At 50.4% G+C, this 19,399-nt stretch overlaps 1 long non-coding RNA gene across 2 annotated transcripts in view; it reads left to right on the forward strand.

Annotated features, from left to right (window-relative positions):
• LOC309974191 overlaps nt 1-19,399 on the forward strand; it is a 291,403-nt gene that overhangs the window by 197,671 nt on the left and 74,333 nt on the right. For both annotated transcript variants that reach the window (XR_014326865.1, XR_014326866.1), the window contains exon 4: nt 8,153-8,299. This is a non-coding gene — a long non-coding RNA (uncharacterized lncRNA). The remainder of the gene's footprint in view (nt 1-8,152; nt 8,300-19,399) is intronic.

Below are 19,399 nucleotides of genomic sequence, written 5' to 3' on the forward strand. Positions count from 1 at the left end.
TAAGGCTCCGGTGGGCGCTGGCTGGGCTTCAGGAAGTGCCCCATCTGGGAACTGAGAGGTGGGCGTTTCACCCCCGGGGAGAAATGTGGTCCAGCCACAAAGAGCAGGAAAGACTCAGAAGATGGAATAATTCAGAGAGGGTCGTGTTAGGGTTGTTGGCTGTTACCTCTGCTGAAATGGGGCCATTGGAGCCTTCAAAGCAGATCTGACTTGTGTTTTAACTGGACCGTTCTAGCTGCTGTGCTGGAAATGGTCTGAAAGTGGCAAAGGTGGAAGCAGATGGACCAGTTAAGAGGCTACTGCAGAAATCCAGGGAAGGGACGATGGTGGCCTGGCCATGTGGTTGCAGAGGCGATTGTGAGGAGTGATCAGAGGTAAATATATCACAAAGGTAGACTTTGCTGGTGGATTGGATTACAGGGTATCCGAAAAAGGGTGACCCCAAGATTTCACCTTGGGCAAGTAGAGACTGAAGTTTCCATTTATTCTTACGGGGGATCAGTGGAGAGGTGTGGTGGGTAGGGGTAGAATGATGATGTTTGAGGTGTTAGTCAGGCACTGTTAGACATATAAGTGGAGGTACTCAGGAAGCAGCTGGCTATATGAATCTGCCGTGTGAAGGCTAATTTCGTGTGTCAGCTTGGCTAGGTATCCAGACATTTGGTCAAACACCAGTTTAGATATGACTGTGAAGGCATTTTTGGATGGGATTAACATTTACGTCGGTAGACTCTGAGGGAAGCAGACTATCTTCCATGATGTGGGTGGGCCTCGCCCAATCAGTTGATGGCCTCAGGGAAAAAAGACTGAAGGCCCCCGAGGAAGTGGGAATTAGGCCTCCAGGCAGCCTTCAGACTTGAGCTGCAGCATCACTTCTTCCCCGGGTCTCCGTCCTGCTGGCCCACCCTGCAGATTTTGGATTTGCCGGCCTGTACGACAAATGTGTGAGCCAATTCATTAAAATTATCTCTCTCTCCCCTATTATTTCTTTGTCTGTTTCTTTGGAAAGCCCAGACTAGGACATGGAGTAAAGGGATAAGTACTTAGGTACCTATTTGGGAGTCACGTTATTTAAGCCTTGAGACTGGGCGTGAACACCCAGAGGGCACATGTGGAGAGAGAGGATTGGTCCACTGGGCTATCCATCCCAAGTGGCGAGATTCAGAAACCGTATGTGTATGTAACATTTACTGAGCACTTACTATGTGCCGGCCATCCTCCATCACTGGATGCTGCCTCTTCTTAAAACCAGACCCATCTATCTCCTTATTTGTTCTGGAAGGTTGGGAAATGGTCCCAGTGGAGCCACTTATTTATTTGACTGATGTTTTGCAATTCCTGTGTCTCAGCTCCTCCACAGTTCTGGACAGCAGAGTGGAATCAGCTGTTCCTTCTCCTGTGTCAGAAACGGATTATTCCAGCATCTTGCTCCCAACCCATCTTCAGTTCCCCTAACCTCCAGCCTCTTGAAGCCCTTTCGTGTCTCTTGATACCCAGTAATCCCATCTATTAACAGCCTTGGAGCCTCCTCTCTGGCAACTGTTGGTAAAAATAGTTCTGCAGCCCCAAGGAACGGGGTTATTTGAACTTGGCGACTTAAAAAACCTTTGGGATGAATAATGAAAAGAGCAGGACTGTGGGGATGAATTTCCCTCGCCCTCTTTGTTCCTTGTTTTTTTGTGCGTGAGGCAGAATGTTTAACCTATATTTTCCAAGAACTGTGTAGGTGGGTTGCTGGGGACGATTGATTTTTGGGGAAGTATTGTTCCTCTGGATGTGGAAACCATGAAGCAAAGAATAACACTGAACAAGAGGCGTCCCGATGATGACGATCAGGTCTGGGCTAATGATGGTGCCGTGTGCTGGGGCCCCTGTGTCGCCTGAGGTGTCACTTCTGCCCGAGTTGGATTTTGCTCCGGACTCAAGGGGACACCGGGATCCTTGTTCCAGCCAGATGTCAAATGGATTATCTACTTCCTAAGGCTGTGACTGGTTCTGAATGAGAAGAGGTGCAGCCTGGCAGGTAGAAGGGACACAGACCTTTGTGTAAGGAATACTGAGCTCTAGTTCCCATCCTACCCCTGGCTTGCTGTGTGACCTTGGGCAAGTTTTCTCACCTTTCTGAGCAGTGGCGTCTTCATCTGGGTTGAGTTTGGGCTTGGTCGTCTCTGAGGGATGGGGCTCCAGCCAGCGGGAGCGTACATACCTTGACTAAAGGACCACCCTGCCCTCAGCATTCAACCAGCTGTTGTCTTGCGTGGGACCAGGGTTGCCAACTACATTTTTGGACCTTGTAATGAAATTTCCTGAATTTTTAGATGTAGGCAGTTAGTTGAGAAATATTTTAAACATCCTGTGGGTGGAGCCTGTAGCCAGAAAGAGGCCGTACGTTTTCAGTTTGCAGCTCCGTGCAAACGCGCTGTTCTTTGTGGATTTTCACGGGCTGGGGCCCAGGAGCGGAAGGTTGCTCATTTGATTTGTTTTGCCTTCAAGGTACTGGGGACCAAAGCCAGACTAGAAACGGGGTCATGAGATCACTGTTGCCTAGAGGCCTAGAGGGAAGGTGTGGCCTTCCTTTCCACGTGGGTGGAAATGTCCGCTGAGGCAGTGGACTCGGTCAGCTGATCTCCTTGGGATTTAACCCCAGATCTAGCCACCAGCCTTGTCTCTGGTTCCATGGGCTCAATGGCATCCAGATCTAGAGGGAATCAGTTATTTCAATGTATTCGTTTTTCACTCAGCAATGTAACTTGTAGCTTTTCTCTGTGTGTCCACATACCTCACTCTTTTTTAACTGCCGCATAGTATTCCATGGTTTTTTTCAACTATTCCATATTAATGGACACTTCGCTTTCATCTGTTTCCCCTTTTCTTTCTACCTCCCCTGATGTCATGCCATAGAATTTGTTTTGCTCACCCTCCACTGCACACCTCCTTCCTTCCTCCCCTCCCTCCCTTTCCCTTTTCTCCTTCCTTTGCATCCGTCCATCTCTGGATCCACTCAGATGCGAGGTATACGGGGCAAAATCCTGAGACTTTGCCTCTGGGAGCTCCAGTCCACTGGGAAACCAGAGAAGAAGCGCATCATGGAGGCTCCCTGGAAGCAGGTTCTTCAACAGTCTTTACAAAGGAGCTCTTTCTGGCCTTTTGGAGGATGAGAATCTCCGAGGCAGATGCCAGTCTTTCAAAGGAGGAGTCCGCCTCGGAATGTTACCACGTCTGCTTCCTGGGACCTTACAGAACCATCAGCGGTGGCCCGTCCTCCCCTTTTCCCCATTGCTGGAGGCTGTGGCTTGAGCAGAAAACCCCCAAGGTTGGCTCTGGAATGATGACCCTGAGAAGGGAGAGGAGCTGTCGTGAGTTTGATGGGTGGCTTTTGCCTTTGGTGTGGAAGCCATCAGGACCCTGAACAAAGCTGCAGGTCGGAAGTCAGCCTAAAAATGGGTGCAGAACCTCAGGTCTTCTTCTCTCGAGGAAGTTAAGTAAAGATGAATAAAAAAGGGAGTGAAGGTGTTGTGTCTCTCAGAGACAGACAGGGAGGACGAGGCGTCTATAGTCACCGCGCCTTTATTTTCCAAATGGGTTTCAAATGTGTATTTTGTGCCAGGAGCTGTGCTTCCCTCTCCTTTCGTCCTCTGCTTCTTATCTCGTAGGCATCTTGATGGTGATCACAGTAACGGTCCACAGAGCATCACTTGCTGGCAAACGGCTTTCTAGGAATGGAAGAATGAGTGTGTGCAGTTCAGAGGCCCACAGCCTACTCTGCTTTTAATCACCTGGGTCACCTGAACAAGTCATTTAAATAATGTTTCTCCGTTTTGTCCTCTGTAAAGTAGGGAAAGTATTGCCGTCTTCCTTCTAGGGATGTTGGAGAGGGTACAATGAGTCAATCCACGTGAAACACCTAACCTAACCCTGGAATGGCTACCTGGAATATAGTAAGTGCTCAGTAAACATCACACACGTGCATGCACACACACATGTGTCTCAAATGTCTCCTTACCTGAGAGGCCGTCCTGGCCCCTCTGTATAAACAGTACCCACCTCACCCCCCACCCCCGTCTCCCTCTCCCGTTCTTCCTCTATTGGTCTCTGCAACACGTATCATATGACCATCTGACCCCCTATGTAGTTACTTGTTTATTTGTCTGTTTGTTGACTGTCTTCCACCCCCCCGCCCCCTCTCGAACCCTGCAAATGCCGAGATCTCTGTTACTTGTGTTTAATGCTTTAGTCCCTGGAACGTGGGTAGGTGCCTAGTAAATATGGGTGGAACAGATGAGTCTCTATTTTAGAGTTGACCTCCAGGCCCAGCCTCAGGCACAGGGAGGTAAAGCGACTTACTCAAGATCACCCAGCTACCAGCAGCTGAAGAGTCTGGAATCATTTAAATCTAAAGGTTTAAATTCTGATTTAAACCATGAACGCCTCCCTGCCGGTAAAACAAAAAACAGAAAAACTAAGTGTAGTGCCTGCCACACAGTAAGGATTTAGTAAATGTTAACTAAAGGTAATAGGGGTCATCATTCCCGCAGCAGCTGTCCCCTGCCCCGGGACGCCCCCGTTTGGCTGTACCCCAGCTTTCTGAGCAGTACTCAGGCATCAGTGGGCGCAGTCTTGAGAAGATTAGGTGGCATCCAGGCCGGTGGGCAGGTGCGGCGCCAGAATTAAAGTGAGTTCGTGCCCTTTCCCGGAGGGCTGCCCAGTCCAAGGGAGGGGAACGGCACTCTGTGGAAGATGTCGAGTTCCCGGTGTTTCCAGAGTTGGTGGGAGCTTCCAAAACATGCCAGTGTCTCTCCTGGTTGTCCTTTCACTTGCTTTTTTCTTTCACCCAAGGCTGAGGCGGGGCTTGCAGGGATCTTAAAGGGCAGGAAATTGTCTCCATTTTCTGGGCCTCGTCCCAGTTGTCCTTTGGAAGGTTTTATTGCTCCCATCTTTAAGATGAGTAAACTGAGGTTCAGGGAGGTGTAAATACTGAAGCCGGGATTCAAACCCAGGCCTGCTGGATCCCAAATACCTCACACCCCTGCCCCACGGCTCAGATGCTCTTATAGTTGGATTCTGATTTGTCAGCATGTATTTTTTTTTAAGCATCCTTGAACTATTGGACATGTTGATTTTTTTTCTTAACTTTTCATTTTATATTGGAGTATAGTTGATTAACAATGTGGTATTAGTTTCAGGTGTACAGCAAAGTGATTGTTATACATGTTTCTATTCTTTTTCAAATTCTTTTCCCACTTAGGCTGTTACATAATATTGAGCAGAGCTGCCTGTGCTATACAGTAGGTCCTTGTTGGCTATCTATTTTAAATATAGTAGTGTGTACATGTCAATCCCAGACTCCCAATCTATCCCTCCGCCTCACCCTTCCCCTCTGGTAACCGTAAGTTCGTTCTGTAAGTCTGTTTCTGTTTTGTAAATAAGTTCATTTGTGTGTTGTTTTGTTTTTTAGACTCTGCATTTAAATGATATCATATGATATTTGTCTTTCTCTGTCTGTCAGCATGTATTGAGTAATAACTCCAGGCTGGGTGCCATGCCTCATTTTTTTTCCTTGTTTGCTTGTTATGGTTTTTAAACTGTTTTCTCCAGACGAGGGGACGGTGCGTGTAAGAGGTACATGGGGGAGGATACTTTGTCTTGTAATCTTGTGATTCTTTGGATTACAGCAGCTATGGGGAAAGAGCCCAGGCGCTGAAGGAACACTGCCCTGAATTCAGATACGAGCCCAGCCTCTGAAGTTGCTGTGCGACCTGTGTCGAGTAATCAGCCTCTCTGAGCCTCAGTTTCCATATTTGTAAAATGGAACAAGAACTCTTACGTGGAGAAGACACTGAGGATCTGAGATAGTGAATAGAAAACGCCAGGATGCTTGGACCCTGGTGCTGGTTGGCCGTCACTAAGTTGTGGCTCTTATTATTATTGTTGTTGTGCTTTAGCACATGGTGTTATACTTAAGTGTTCCTTCTTTCTTTGCCCTGTTTATCTTTGTCCCTCTTAAGGGTGCAGGCCGAGCCTCATTCATCGCGGCATCCCCGCCTTCTAACACAATTCTTGGTACGTGGTTGATGTGCACTAGTGCGGGGCACACGAACGAGTGAACGAATGAACAAATAAAGGGGCCCACGGTTTGTCGGGACCACGCTGGCCAGCTGTTGGGGGATGTATTTCCTGGAGTCTTATCCCCTCTTGTCAGATCCAGGCTGGGACAACAGTACAGTGGTTCCATTGTTCCCAGATAGCACTTCCTATCTGAATGTCTCGGCCAGGGCAGCCCTCGGCCCCACCCTGCCCTGCTGCCCTATCACCCACCCCTACTTGGACGCTGGCGGGCTCCCCGCTAGCCTGCCCCGAAGAAAGCTTCCACGGCCCCTCGTCTCCCCGACTCCCTTCAGTCACAACAGTTGTCGAAGGGGGCATTTCCTCTCTCCAGAACGTTTCACGTTCCAGGGAAGACCTAGAAAACGCTAAATCAAAATGCTCTGCGTGAGCCTGACCCTTCAGAGCTCAACCTACGTCCTCCTGCCTTGCACCCCACTCTCCCTTTGTCTGATTGGTAAGTCAGGACTCATCCCTAGTCAACCGCTGAAGAAACTGAGGCTCAGAAAGGTGGGACTGCTAGTAACAGAGCTGGTTAGTGAGAGGACCTAGGGCCACTACTACTACTAGCTCTCCACACCTAACCGGTGCTTCTGCCACTAGTTCCCTTCCTGGTTGCATCGTTGGTGTGTGGGGCCCCTCTCTGTTGCCAGAAGAGCTTTGAGGGGTGTGTCACAACGTCAGTGACGTGGGCACTCTCAACCTGTTAGCTCAGGGTGGCCTCCCACTGCCCTGTGAGGTGTTCAGGGTCCAGGCATCGACACACCCACCCAGCCGGGGAGGAAACAGAAGCCTGGAGGGCCGAGTAGCTGTGACACAGCTTGGGGTGGCAGCACTTTTCCTTCTGCCAGCGTTCCCTTTCCTGCTCAGTTTGACTCATAGATCAGTTGTTCTCAGACGTGGTTTCCCATTGGAATCATCTGAGGAATTTAAATATCTTGCTGCCAGGACCCAAGCCCCAAAGATTCTGACTTAATTAGCCAGGAGTGGAGCCCAGGCACTGGGGTTATAACATCTCCCCCCGGGATTCTCTGGTGAAGCAGCTTCAGGAGCCACGATCTCAGATCATCCCCGTTACAGGGCTGTTGGGAAAGCTGACAGTTCTAGCAGTTCCCAGACTCTATTTCAGACCGAGGTCCAGCCCTCCGAAGTCAAACCTTGCCCGCCTTTGCTCCGATTGATGGCCGCTTGCGTTTCAAAAGAACTGGCAGTGCTGAATGAGGACGCTAGGGGAATAGGGGGATGGAGAAGTCCCAGAGATGTCATGGCTTGTGTCCCTATTGTGTACCGGGCCTTGTTCTAGCACAAAGAGACCTCTGCTGATGTCATCCCCATTTCACAGATGAGAAGGCTTGCTCAAGCTGGTAGGGGCAGAGCTGGGATTTGAAGACAGAGAGCTGGCTCCAGAGGCCGCTGTTTTAATCACTGTGTCTGTTGCTCTGCTCTGTGATGAACTGGTTCGCACTCGGCTGAGAATCTGCTCTCCCCAGCTGATCCTTCACGGCGATGCTGAGGCCTCGATCTCATCTGTCACCCTGCTGCTCAAGAGCCTCTAGGAGCCCCCATCGCATCTGTGGGGGAAGGGCAAACCCTTAGCACAGCCTGTGAGGGATTCCCCTTACAGTCTGACCGCCGGCAGACCGTTCTTTCACACTCCATGTCACACATGCTGTTAATACTGTTTGAAAAGCTCCCCACCTTCCTCTGCCTGGTGCACTTCTGCTCTTCAATACCTAGCTCAGATATCCTCTTCTCTCATCTACGAAGGAAGAGTCAGTGATGCCTTCCTCTGGGGATCACGAGTTCCTGGAGGAGTGGGACTGTCTCACTCATGGTCGCTCTCCTCACTCGGCATCTGCCAGTGGATGGCCAGCCTCCCACGTGTAGAATGACGTCCTTTACCTGAGGTTCCACTTTAGTTCAGCCACGAAGACATATTCTTTTTATCTTCTGAATATCAGAGGATTTTTCTTTTTGTAATGAATTCTTTTCTTCAGGGTGCCTCGGGCTCCACGTTGCATAATTGACATTATTTACTGTGTTTTCCCAGGCCGGGCTGAGGTTTCAGAGGAGTTCCGAGCTCCTGTGGAGATTTGCTTCTCTCCAGCCTTGGGCTCTCTGCACTCTTGAACATCGCAGGGCCCAGAAGAAAAAGAAGAAAGCCAGCCAGTTCTGGGAGCAGCCTGGGTGAAGAGAGGTGGGTGTCTTGTTTAGTGTCCAGCTCGATTCCTGAACTCAACCACCACGCGCCAGACAGGGCAGAAGCAAGAGGAGTGGTGTCTCAGCAGCCCGAGTGACGTTTGTTTGTTTGCTCACGTGCTGTTGTGGGAACGGCAGCAGATGCTCAGCAAGGAGGAGGCAGGTGCTTTTAGGACAGCCCTCCCAGGCTCTGAAGAGGGCGGGCACACGGGGAGCCCCTAGCTGTCAAGACCCAGTGTGAGACTTTGCCACGGCTACAGTGAAGGGGGCAGGAAAAGTCGAGCTTAAAGTTGCTGGGTGAACTCTTAGAGTTTATTCTGCAGAAATGCATGCATAGTTGCAGATGATGTGAATAGGATCTTCATCTCAACGTTGTTTGAAATAGCAAACAGTGAGACAGTTTTTATTTACTTACTTCTCTATTTACTTATTGACATAGAATGCCTAATTTTTATTTTATTTTTTTATTTAAATTGAGGTATATTTGATTTACAGCAGCAGTCCCCAGACTTTCTGGCACCAGGGACTGGTTTCGTGGAAGACAGTTTTTCCACGGAACGGGGTGGGGGACGGTTTCAGGATGATTCAAGCACATTACATTTATTGTGCGCTTTATTTCTATTATTATTACATTGTAACGTATAATGAAATAATTATGCAGCTCACCATAATGCAGAATCAGTGGGAGCCCTGAGCTTGTTTTCCTGCAACTAGATGGTCCCATTTGGGGGTGATGGGAGACAGTGACACCTGATGTGCGTTGCTTATGTCCAGTCTAGTCTGTAAGATACAGCTTAATTGTCACTTGCCACTCACTGATAGGGTTTTGATATGCGTCGGCAAGCAATTGATTTCTTATGGTCTCTGTGCAGTCAGACCTCTCTGCTAATGATAATCTGTATTTGCAGCCACTCCCCAGCGCCAGCATCACAGCCTCAGCTCCACCTCAGATCATCGGGCATTAGATTCTCACAAGGAGCGCGCAACCTAGATCCCTCACATGCGCTGTACACAGCAGAATCTAATGCCACCACTGATCTGACAGGAAGCAGAGCTCAGGCAGTGATGTGAGCGATGGGGAGCGGCTGTAAATACAGATGAAGCTTCGCTCGCTCTCCCGCCGCTCACCTCCTGCCGTGTGGCCCGGTTCCTAACAGGCCACGGACCAGCAGTGGTCCGTGGCCCGGGGGTTGGGGACCCCTGATTTACAATATTGTATTAGTTTGGGGATGACAACATAGCGATTCAAAATTTTTACGGATTAGACTCCATTCATAGTTGTTATAAAATATTGGCTATATTCCCTGTGCGGTACGATATAGGCTTGTAGATTATTTATTTTATACGTAGCAGTTTGTACCTCTTAATCCCCTACCCCTATCTTCAGTGCCTAGTTTTTAATTGGATTACTGGATATGTAAAGAAACAGAAGGATTTGACCCAAACTTAGGGAGAAAAATAGTCAATAGAAAACAGAGGGCTTCCCTGGTGGCGCAGTGGTTAAGAATCTGCCTGCCAGTGCAGGGGACGTGGGTTTGTGCCCTGGTCCAGGAAGATCCGACACACCGCAGAGCAACTAAGCCCGTGCGCCACAACTACTGAGCCTGCGCTTTAGAGCCCGCGAGCCACAACTACTGAAGCCCGCGTACCTAGAGCCTGTGCTCTGCAACAAGAGAAGCCACCGCAATGAGCCCGTGCACCACAGTGAAGAGCAGCCCCCGCTCACCACAGCTAGAGAAAGCCTGCGTGCAGCAACGAAGACCCAACGCAGCCAAAAAGAAAGAAAATAAAGAAAGAAATAGAAAAAAATTTAAAAAAAAGAAAACAGAATGGAATTTAGATTTTTGAGCTAAATGCACGCTTGCCTGATCAATTGATTTTATTATTATTATTATTAGGTTCACAGAAAAATTGAGTGGAAAGTATAGAGAGTTCCCATATATGCTCTGTCCCCACATGCAGCCTCCCTCACTAGCAAGAATGGTGTAGTCTCCCTCCTGTGCCAGAATGGTATATTTGTTACAACTGACACATCTACATTCTCCAACACATCATTATCACCCGAAGCCCATAGTTTGTATTAGGATTCACTCTCGGTGTTGAACATTCTGTGACAACTGTACAATGACGTGTATCCACCATGGTAGTATCACATGGCATCGTTTCACTGCCCTAATAGTCCTCTCTGCTTCATCTATTCGTCTCCCCCAGTGAGATACAATTTACATGCTCCTCAGTTGGGGATCGGTTGATTAAATCACAATGCCTCCATAAAATGGAGTACTCCACAGCTGTTAAAAAGAATGGGTGGCTTTACGAAGTGATACGGAACACTCGTGAAGTTCTGTTCACCACTGTCGTCCTTAACAATGTTGATTTTAAAAAATGAAATGAAGGAGGGCATATCACAGTGTGTAGAGTGTGCTGACCTAACGGCTCCACTGATGCGCACCCACCACTCCCAAATCAGCTGCCTGTACTTCCTACGTCCACACTTAACACAGTCTGTGGTTCCTGCCTCTGTTGATCTGTACGTCCCAGAAGACAGACCCCTCCAGGAGGGCAGGATCTGTCCATGTGCAAGGATATTATCACCTGGGCCAAGCCCAGATCCAGGCACACCACAGCCTTCCCATTAGTGTCTGTGAACGCATGAATGTTGAACGGACGGGGGAGTTTTCTTCCCACAGTGTCCTTCTGCCTCCTGCCCCTCAAACACATGGGCTGGAGTGGAAGCCCCGGGTGTCCCTTCTCCTCTCCTGGGTACCGTCCCTGGCCTACCCACCCCCGCCCCTTGAGCCTCTATGCTCTGCCAGGCTTCATTATTCCCCAGATTACAAAGACTCGAGGGGTTGAGGGGAGAGGCTTGAAACGGACCTTCGAGATGATAACATGTAGCTGACGCTGTCAGTCAGGCCGATCTGACTTAATTGATTAATTTTGTTGTATGAGCCAAGCGACCCAGCAGCTGGGAGCGGACTCCTGATCTGACAGCAGGCTGGTGAGTCAGACCCGATGGGTTTGATTCCACGTGCTGGTGTGGCTGCCCATGTGACCTTGGCCACGTTACTTAACCTTGCTGAATCTCAATTTCCTGATCTGTAAAAGGAGGCTAAGAATGCTTCTCCTGAGGTTGTCATGAGGATTAAATGCGATCACATAGGGGAAAGTGCCCTTTGAGGAAAGAGGAAGGTGAAAATGCTTATTGGGTCGGGAGGAACGTGAGGCAGGCCCGCTATTGTCCTCAGGTGCTGCATCCTTCCCTGGGCAACAATCCTCACCCCAAGTCAGATAGGTTATAATTTGGCTTCCTCTTTTATTCAGTGCACTTCTCTCAGCCTCCCAGGGCTTTCAGCTTAAGCAAATAAATTATCCTGCGCCGCTGGGCTCTGTGTTCTGTAGCCAGCCTATGTTTGAGCATGATAGAGATTCTTATCCGGCCAGGTAATATTACACAGCAAGGGATGACATTTCTTATCAGAGGCCCTGTGGAATCAGAGATAGGAGCCTTTTCTTTTTACCGGCAGCCAGGCCTTCATGTGCACGGCTGGCAGGGAGGGTAAGAGGGGCAGGCTGGGGCCCAGAGTGGGCGGCTTCGGCTGCAGTGGCATCAGCTGGCCCTCTTCTCTCAAGACAGCCACTCCCAATGGCCTGCCTTAACGGATGTAGGCTATTTTGAGATTTTTGCATATGATAGAAACAGGGCAGGGCCCGGGAGTGTGAATGAGGAAGGAAGGAGAGAGCTTGATGCTGCTGGACCAGCTTGGGGTGCAGGCATGTGAGGCGTCTTGCCCTTGTGCAGAGAGGCAGGCGGCCTCCTGCTGCTGGGTCCAGGCTGTTCGCCGGCCCTGTGGATTGCAGGGTGGAGGCAGCTGAGGCCCAGGTACCTACCAGAGACTTGGCTGTGGGAGTGACGAGGTGCTGGGCGACCTCCACGTCCCCGTCAGGAGGCCGGCCTGTGTGGATGCAGCAGGATGGGTACCACACGGGGCTCTGCTGCCCTCGGGCTTCTGTTCGGGAGGCACTGGCAAGTGGGAAGGCAGGAAGGGAGTGAGGTCAGGGCGCTTACTCCTCTGCTTCCTCCCTGCTGGGACCCTGAGTGGTACAGGCAAGGTCTACACAGAGGAGCCTGCGTTAGAATCCTGATTCTGGGACGCACTCGCTGTACATCAGGCAAGTTGTGTACCTCTCTGCACCTTGGTTTCTTCATCCAGTTTTCTTTCCGTCTCTCACCACTTGCCTTTGGGTTCCATTGATCTCTGTGCCTGTCTTTGGCCCTGAGATGCCAGAGGAAGGGGCACTGCTGGGTCCCCCAGGGTCTGAGGCCAGAGCTCAGTGTGGACGAAGCTCCAGTGTAGACGGAGGTGGTCAGAGTGACCACATGATTTGGGTACCGCGACCTCTGTGGGGGACACATGCTCAGGGCTCTTCTCGTCCTGTGTTTTTGGAAGTCCTGCGCTGCTCTCAAGTAATAATCTTGCCCTCATCAGAAAGAAGAGGGGAAGTGGTTTCTCCCTCTCTCCCTGGACCCCTTCCAGCCAGCGGCCCTGCTCCTGCTTCCTTCCAGTTGGCCTCACTTCCTGTTTTCCTCCCTCTCTTGCCCTGCCTCTCCCGTGCCGGGCCTCGCGTCGGGCATGCCGAGTTTTCCTGTCCCTCACCTCTCCTCCTCCCTATGGCCAAGTACAAATTCTGAAAGCACAGCTCTGACCATGTCCCTCTCCACGCGAAAATAGTCTAACCTCTTAGCGTGGCCTTTAAGGTCCACCTCACCTTCACCCCTCTCTGTGATTTTATCCTGGTCAGCTTTGGGTGGGACACTGGTCCTGGTGCGCAGGTCGCCTCCTTGTCTTTTGAACCCGCCGCCGTCTTTCTTTGACTTTCATGGTTTGTTCTCGACGTTTCTTCCTCTTTGGATGGCTATGGGGTCCATGGGCTCTGGCCACCCATGGCCAGACAGGGCTGTGTTCAACCGCAGCTCTACCGGCGGCTGGCTCTGTGATTACGAGCAAGTCGCTTCACCACTCTGAGCCTCAGCGTCCTCTGCCGTGACGTGGGCTGCTAGCTCGTGTGCCGGGGCTCTTGTGGGAAGAACCTGTCTACGGGCTCCTGCTGGGGTTTGGCTCATGGCAGGTATTCAGGGAGTGGAGGCTCCCCTCTGTCTAACGGGCTGTCCCTCTGTATCCAGGTCCCGCCTGAGCTCAAGTTCCCTTCCATCTTTAGGTTCTCCCACCCCCAAGGCATCTTCCTCTGTTGGAAGGTGCCTGACGTCCTCGCGTCTGGACAGCAGGAATGGACTCTTCTCTTTCCGCCCATGCTGACTTCCTAGCGTGATGTGGGTCCCTGTAGGGCATTAGCTGTTGACTAGTGGGCATGGTTTTGGCTTGGCCACAGGAACCATTGATTTAGTGACGGAGACGTTGACTCCAAGGGAATGGAAGAGAGTTGTCTGTTCTCTCGTTGAACGTAATTCGATTGAGTGCACGCGATATATCAGGCACTGGGGTTACAAGGAGGTGTAACATGGCAGCTGCCCTCACAGAGCCCATCTTCCAGCAGGATGGTTGTCCAGGCCTGGACCACAGATCTGGAAAGACATGGGCCCCTCCCTGAAGGTAGCTCAGAGCCTGGTGTTGGATGGGGGTGGGGGGTGTGGGAGAAGTTCTGTGCCCAAGGAGAGGATGCCTCCCTTGAGATGGGTCAAAGACGATGAGGTCCCGCTTCAAGATACCACTCTTGACCTTGTCGGGTTGTACATCTGATTTTCAGACGTCTCCCACTATCCCCACTATGGCTTCCCTTCCTGCCAAGGGTATGGGGGTCAGCTCCGAGGTCACCAGCACCTCTCAGCATGGACCTTCATAAAGCCTTGAGAAGTAAAGTCCACTGAGAGAGATGTTCTAGAACATTCCAAGCTGGCTAAGCAGGATGGTGCCTTGAGCATGCAGGGCAGCTTGTCCGTGGCCAGGACAGTGGGTGAGAGCCAGCCAGCTGACCATCCTGGCCACAGCTTCTGGACTCTCTCCTCATGGGCCTCAGGCCCCTGGGGCTTCAGTTGAGTTTTTTTCTTCCCTCCACCACCAACACTCTTATCCAAGTTATCCTGCCTAGATCACAACAACAGCTTCCAGATTTGATTCCCTGAATCCAATCTCACCCCTCGGCAATCCATTCTCCACTCAGCAGCCAGCATGACTTTGTTAAGTGGGAATCCACTTGTGTCTGACCCACAACATACGTAAGCCTTCCCATTTCTGCTCCTGGGATAAAGACCAAAACCCCTACGGGGCTCCTGTGTGAGTTGGCCCAGCTGCTCTCCTTCTTACTCAGTGTTCTCCAGCCTCACCGACCTCTGCAGAGTGATACAAAACCACCCTGTTTCCTGCCGCCCCAGGGCCTTTGCACGTGTCATTCCTCCACCTGGAATGCTCATTCCCTCCGTCTTTGTGTGGTGAGTGCTTTCTGACCCTTAAGCTGTCCTGTTGTTGTTTCCTCCCATTCACTCCACTTTTCCTTCATAGCGTGATCTGTAATGACATGTTTATTTGTGTTTGTTTCACATCTGTTTTCCTTCACCAGGCTGGAATCCTGTAAAGGCGAGGATGAAGTCATTTTTGTCTACCGCAGTTACGACAATAAAAGCTAGTGCTTTTATCACACCGGCCATATGCCAGGCACTGTTGTAAGTGCTTCATTTTTACCAAACCCTATAATCCCCAGAAGCCCCTGCTGAGGTGTTAGATACTGCAGCAGTCCCCAACCTTTTTGGCACCAGGGACCGGTTTCGTGGAAGACAATTTTTCCACGGACTGGGGTGTGTGTGGGGGGGGATGGTTCAGGCGGTAATGCGAGCGATGGGGAGAGGCAGATGAAGTTTCGCTCGTTTGCCCGCAGCTCACCTCCTGCTACGTGGCCTGGTTCCTAACAGTACCGGTCCACCGCCCTGGGGGTTAGGGACCCCCGAGATACTGTTATTGCCTTCATTCATTTTACAGGTGAGGAAACGGAAGCACAGAAAGCTTAAGTAATGTGGCCCAGCTCTCCCATCTAGTAGATGGTAAAACCAGGACTCAAAAGTGCAGTAGCTCTGGACCCCTCTGCCAGGGCCTTCCCTGGGGGCGCTCAGTGGATGGGCAGTGCATGAATCAAAGGGCCACGGTCCCATCTCTCAGGGAGGTTCTCCTTGAAGTTTCTGCACTGGGTTCAGGGCTGGCAGCATGGTAAAGAGAAGGGGACCTGGGTTGCGGTGTGGGCACCCCCATTCAATAACTGGGTGACGGTTGGCAAATCCCTCAACCTCACTGAGCCTTGCTCTTCTGAGCTCAGGCTGGGAGCAGTGCCAGTCGCCTGCGTGATACGAAAGGAAAATCTGAGAGCTTGTAGTGTGTGCTCTAAAAGTGTTACCTGCCTTGCTGTCTTAGAGGGCTTCTCGGTTTTGGTTAGAGTGTGTGCCACCCGCTTTCAGCCAGAAGTGGGGAGATCTTGGCTGGGGGGACAAGGAGAAGGGCTGAGGCTCAGGTGCTGCAGGACATGGAGGGGGTTGGACTTCAGGCATCCCCTCCCCTCTCTTCTGCCCTTAGTGTGTCATTACCTTAAGTTGGAGTTTTCACTGACACACAGTTACAGGGCCAAGGGAGAGGAGTTTGGTGACCCCCTGCCCATGCCAGGAGATGGAAGGGCCCCCAAGAGCATCCTGAGTCTCTGGACGCTGTGGCAAAGAACTGCATTTTACTGGGAACCTCCCTCTCCCAGTGTCTTTCTCTCACTTCTGGGGATCTTTGCAGCCCCTGGATGACGCCCCCACCTGACCCAGAGACAGGGGCATTTAGAGTCATAGGGACCTTGCTCCAGCAATTAGTTACGTGTAAGCCCATTCTGAAGGCAGAATGGGTTCTGATCCTGACTCCATCATTCACTAGCAATGTGATCACGGATGAGTTTCTTAATGACCCGGTGCCTTGGTTTCCTCAGCTGTAGAATGGGATGCTGACAGTAGTGTTTGTCATTGGTAGACTGAACTATTGGTCCCAGTTCTTCACTCCTCCATAATAAAATTAACACATGCGTCCCTTTGCCGTGGCCTCAAGGTGGGTGAATGCACTTCTGCACCCTGTGACTTTGGTCTTGGCCATGTGACTTGCTTTGGTTCATGGGATGTTAGCAATATCACTGGAGTGGAGGATGGAAACGTGTGGATGCAGTTGGGCTTGCTTTCCTGTGTGCCTTTCATCATGACAACATGCCTTTGGTAGTATCCAACCCACAGAAGATGAGAGACTTGGAGCAGATTCAGAATTCACACCTAGCACGGAGCCAAGCTCAGACAGACCTTCCCTGTATCATCTAACTGCTAGCTGACTAACAGACACGTGAGTGAGAAATAAATGCTTATTATTGTATGCTGCTGAGTTTGCGGTATTCTGTTAATGCAGCCTTCTTGTAGTCATAGTGATTAATATAACACCTCATGAAATTATTATAAAAATGATAATTAATAAAGTGAGTTGGTTCACATATTAGTTTCTTATTGCTGCTGTAACAAATGACCACAAATTCAGGGGTTTAAAACAACACAAATTTACTATCTTACAGTTCCATAGGGTAGAATCCAAGGTGGGTCCCACTGGGCTAAAATCAAGGTACACAGGGCTGGTTCTTTCTGGAGGCTCCAGGAGAGAGTCTGTTTCCTTGCCTCTTCCAGCTTCTAAGTGCCGCCTGCGTCCCTAGGCTTATGGCCCCTTCCCTCGTCTTCAAGGCTAGCCACATGACCTCTTTTCACGCCTTTCTTCCTTAGTCACAGCTTTCTCTTCTGCCTCCCTCTTCCATTTTTAAGGACACTGCTGATTATATTGGACGCACGGAAACAATCCAGGATAATCTCACTATATTAAGGTGAACACATTAGCCATTTATTTCCATCTGCATCCTGAATTCCTCTTTGCCATGTAACCTAATGTAGCCACAGATTTCAGGCATTCAGGCATGGGCATCTTTGGGGGACCACTATTCTGCCTACCGCAGCACGTCAGGCACTTAGAACAGGACCTTGTATGCACTGTGTACTTGTATACATACATGTTAGTATTATGATCAGCCTTAGTTTCGTCATCTGTGAGATGAGTGAGAGGTAGTCCCATCTGATGTCCACACAGATCCTCAGAAAAGCTTTGTTTTCCTGGACATGTTGCCCCCAGGAGACATATCGCATCCCTTGGTCTTGGATGGACTGGAGGCTGTGGGCTTATAGGAAGGGGGTGAGGTCAGTTTCCTAGCTGGCTTTGGAGCAGACCAGAGGTTCTTTAGGATGATGATGGTGCTTTCTGATTAAATATCGTAACGACTCTCCTTTTGTCCTCACTATCAGTCAGTAGAGCCCCTAGCACAGGGCACTGGCCAAACGACCAATGGGGCTGGGATGAGCCAGTCCAGAGCGGCCAGCCGGTATCTCCATGTGCCCAGCTGGTTCCGTCCTTCATTTGACAGATCCCTCTGACAACAGATTGCAGGGAAAAAGAAACTTCCTGGCACAATTGATACCAATTTGAAGGAAGCAGCTGGCTTTGGCGGGGGCAAGGAAACAAAATCCAGTGACACTGATAATGTCTCACCAGCCTGCGTTAATTGAGGAACTGCTGGGTGGCTGCAGGACACGTCCAGAGGCGTGGGAGGGTGTGAATTCCTACATAGGTAACTTAGAATCCAGTGTAGGAGCAGAGTGGTATTAACCATAGGAGGAGAGTAGCCTGGGTTTGGGGTTCCTGGGTTTTGAAGGTTCTGTCAGTGACTTACTGTGTTACCATGAGGTCAGTGACACCCTCTGTCCCCTGGTTTCCTTACAGTGGCAAAGTAGAGTTTGCTGGATTTCTTTCCCTTCCCAGTCAAAAGTAAACGCTATGGCAATGACCAATGCTTAAGATGAAACTAAGGAGAATCATGAAAAGAACTTGATAGCTCTTTGGACATCACCCAGCTTACCTGGGGAAATGAGGCCAGAGAGGTGAAGTATGGTCTAAGATCACACAGCCAGTTGGGGCTAAAGCCAGGTCCTGGAACTCACCATGGTTTCCTCCCTCCTTTTATTTTATGTATTTATGTATTTATTTATTTATTTAATAAATTGTATTTATTTATTTATTTATGGCTGCGTTGGGTCTTTGTTGCTGCGCGCGGGCTTTCTCTAGTTGTGGAGAACGGGGGCTACTCTTCGTTGCAGTGTGCGGGTTTCTCATTGTGGTGGCTTCTCTTGTTGTAGAGCATGGGCTCTAGGCGCACGGGCTTCAGTAGTTGTGGCATGCGGGGTCAGTAGTTGTGGCTCGCAGGCTCAGCAGTTGTGGCACACTGGCTTAGTTGCTCCACAGCATGTGAGATCTCCCCGGACCAGGGCTCGAACCCGTGTCCCCTGCATTGGCAGGCAGATTCTTAACCACTGCTCCACTGGGGAAGTCCCCCTCCCTCCTTTTAAGTAGATGTCCCATGCTGCCGTCTTTGTTGCTGTCGCCTGTTGACTGAAGCAGAGATGGTCCATTTCAGCCACGCCTGTTGACCTTTTACTCTAGGTTTATTCGCCACGTGGCTTTGGCGGGGCTGGTAGCTTCTTGCCACATGCTCCAGGCACCCCACGGTTCAATTTGACAGGCTCTAACTGCAAGTGTCATTTGTTTTGCTAATTGTGTGATTCAGGACGGTAAATCGTGACTGTGGGCTGGGAATGTGGGGTTCAGGTTTGCAGGGCTAACTGATACAGAGTGGGGAAAATGCAGTGTGAGCGTTACTTTTATGTGTCCACTGGCCAGGCTGTGTGGGGTGTGTGTGTGTGTGTGTGTGTGTGTGTGTGTGTGTGTGTGTGTGTGTGTGTGTGTACACGGGCAGGAGAAATTGACTCCAACTCTCAATGGACAGAAATGGGAGGAATTCTGGGCAGACATCGCTGGACATGGCCTACCCCAGGGTGCGAGTTGTACATTTCAGTTTATGACTCTCGGTCTGTCCTCTGTTTAACCTCTCGGGTTACCTGTTCTAATCTAGTGAGGGCGCACAGGAACTCTGGAGCCAGTCTACCTTGTTTCAAAAGTAGTGGCCTCTACCACGAACTGGCCCTGTG

This window comes from Leucopleurus acutus, assembly GCF_964270905.1.
Source record: "Leucopleurus acutus genome assembly, chromosome: 17".
NCBI lineage: Eukaryota > Metazoa > Chordata > Mammalia > Artiodactyla > Delphinidae > Leucopleurus > Leucopleurus acutus.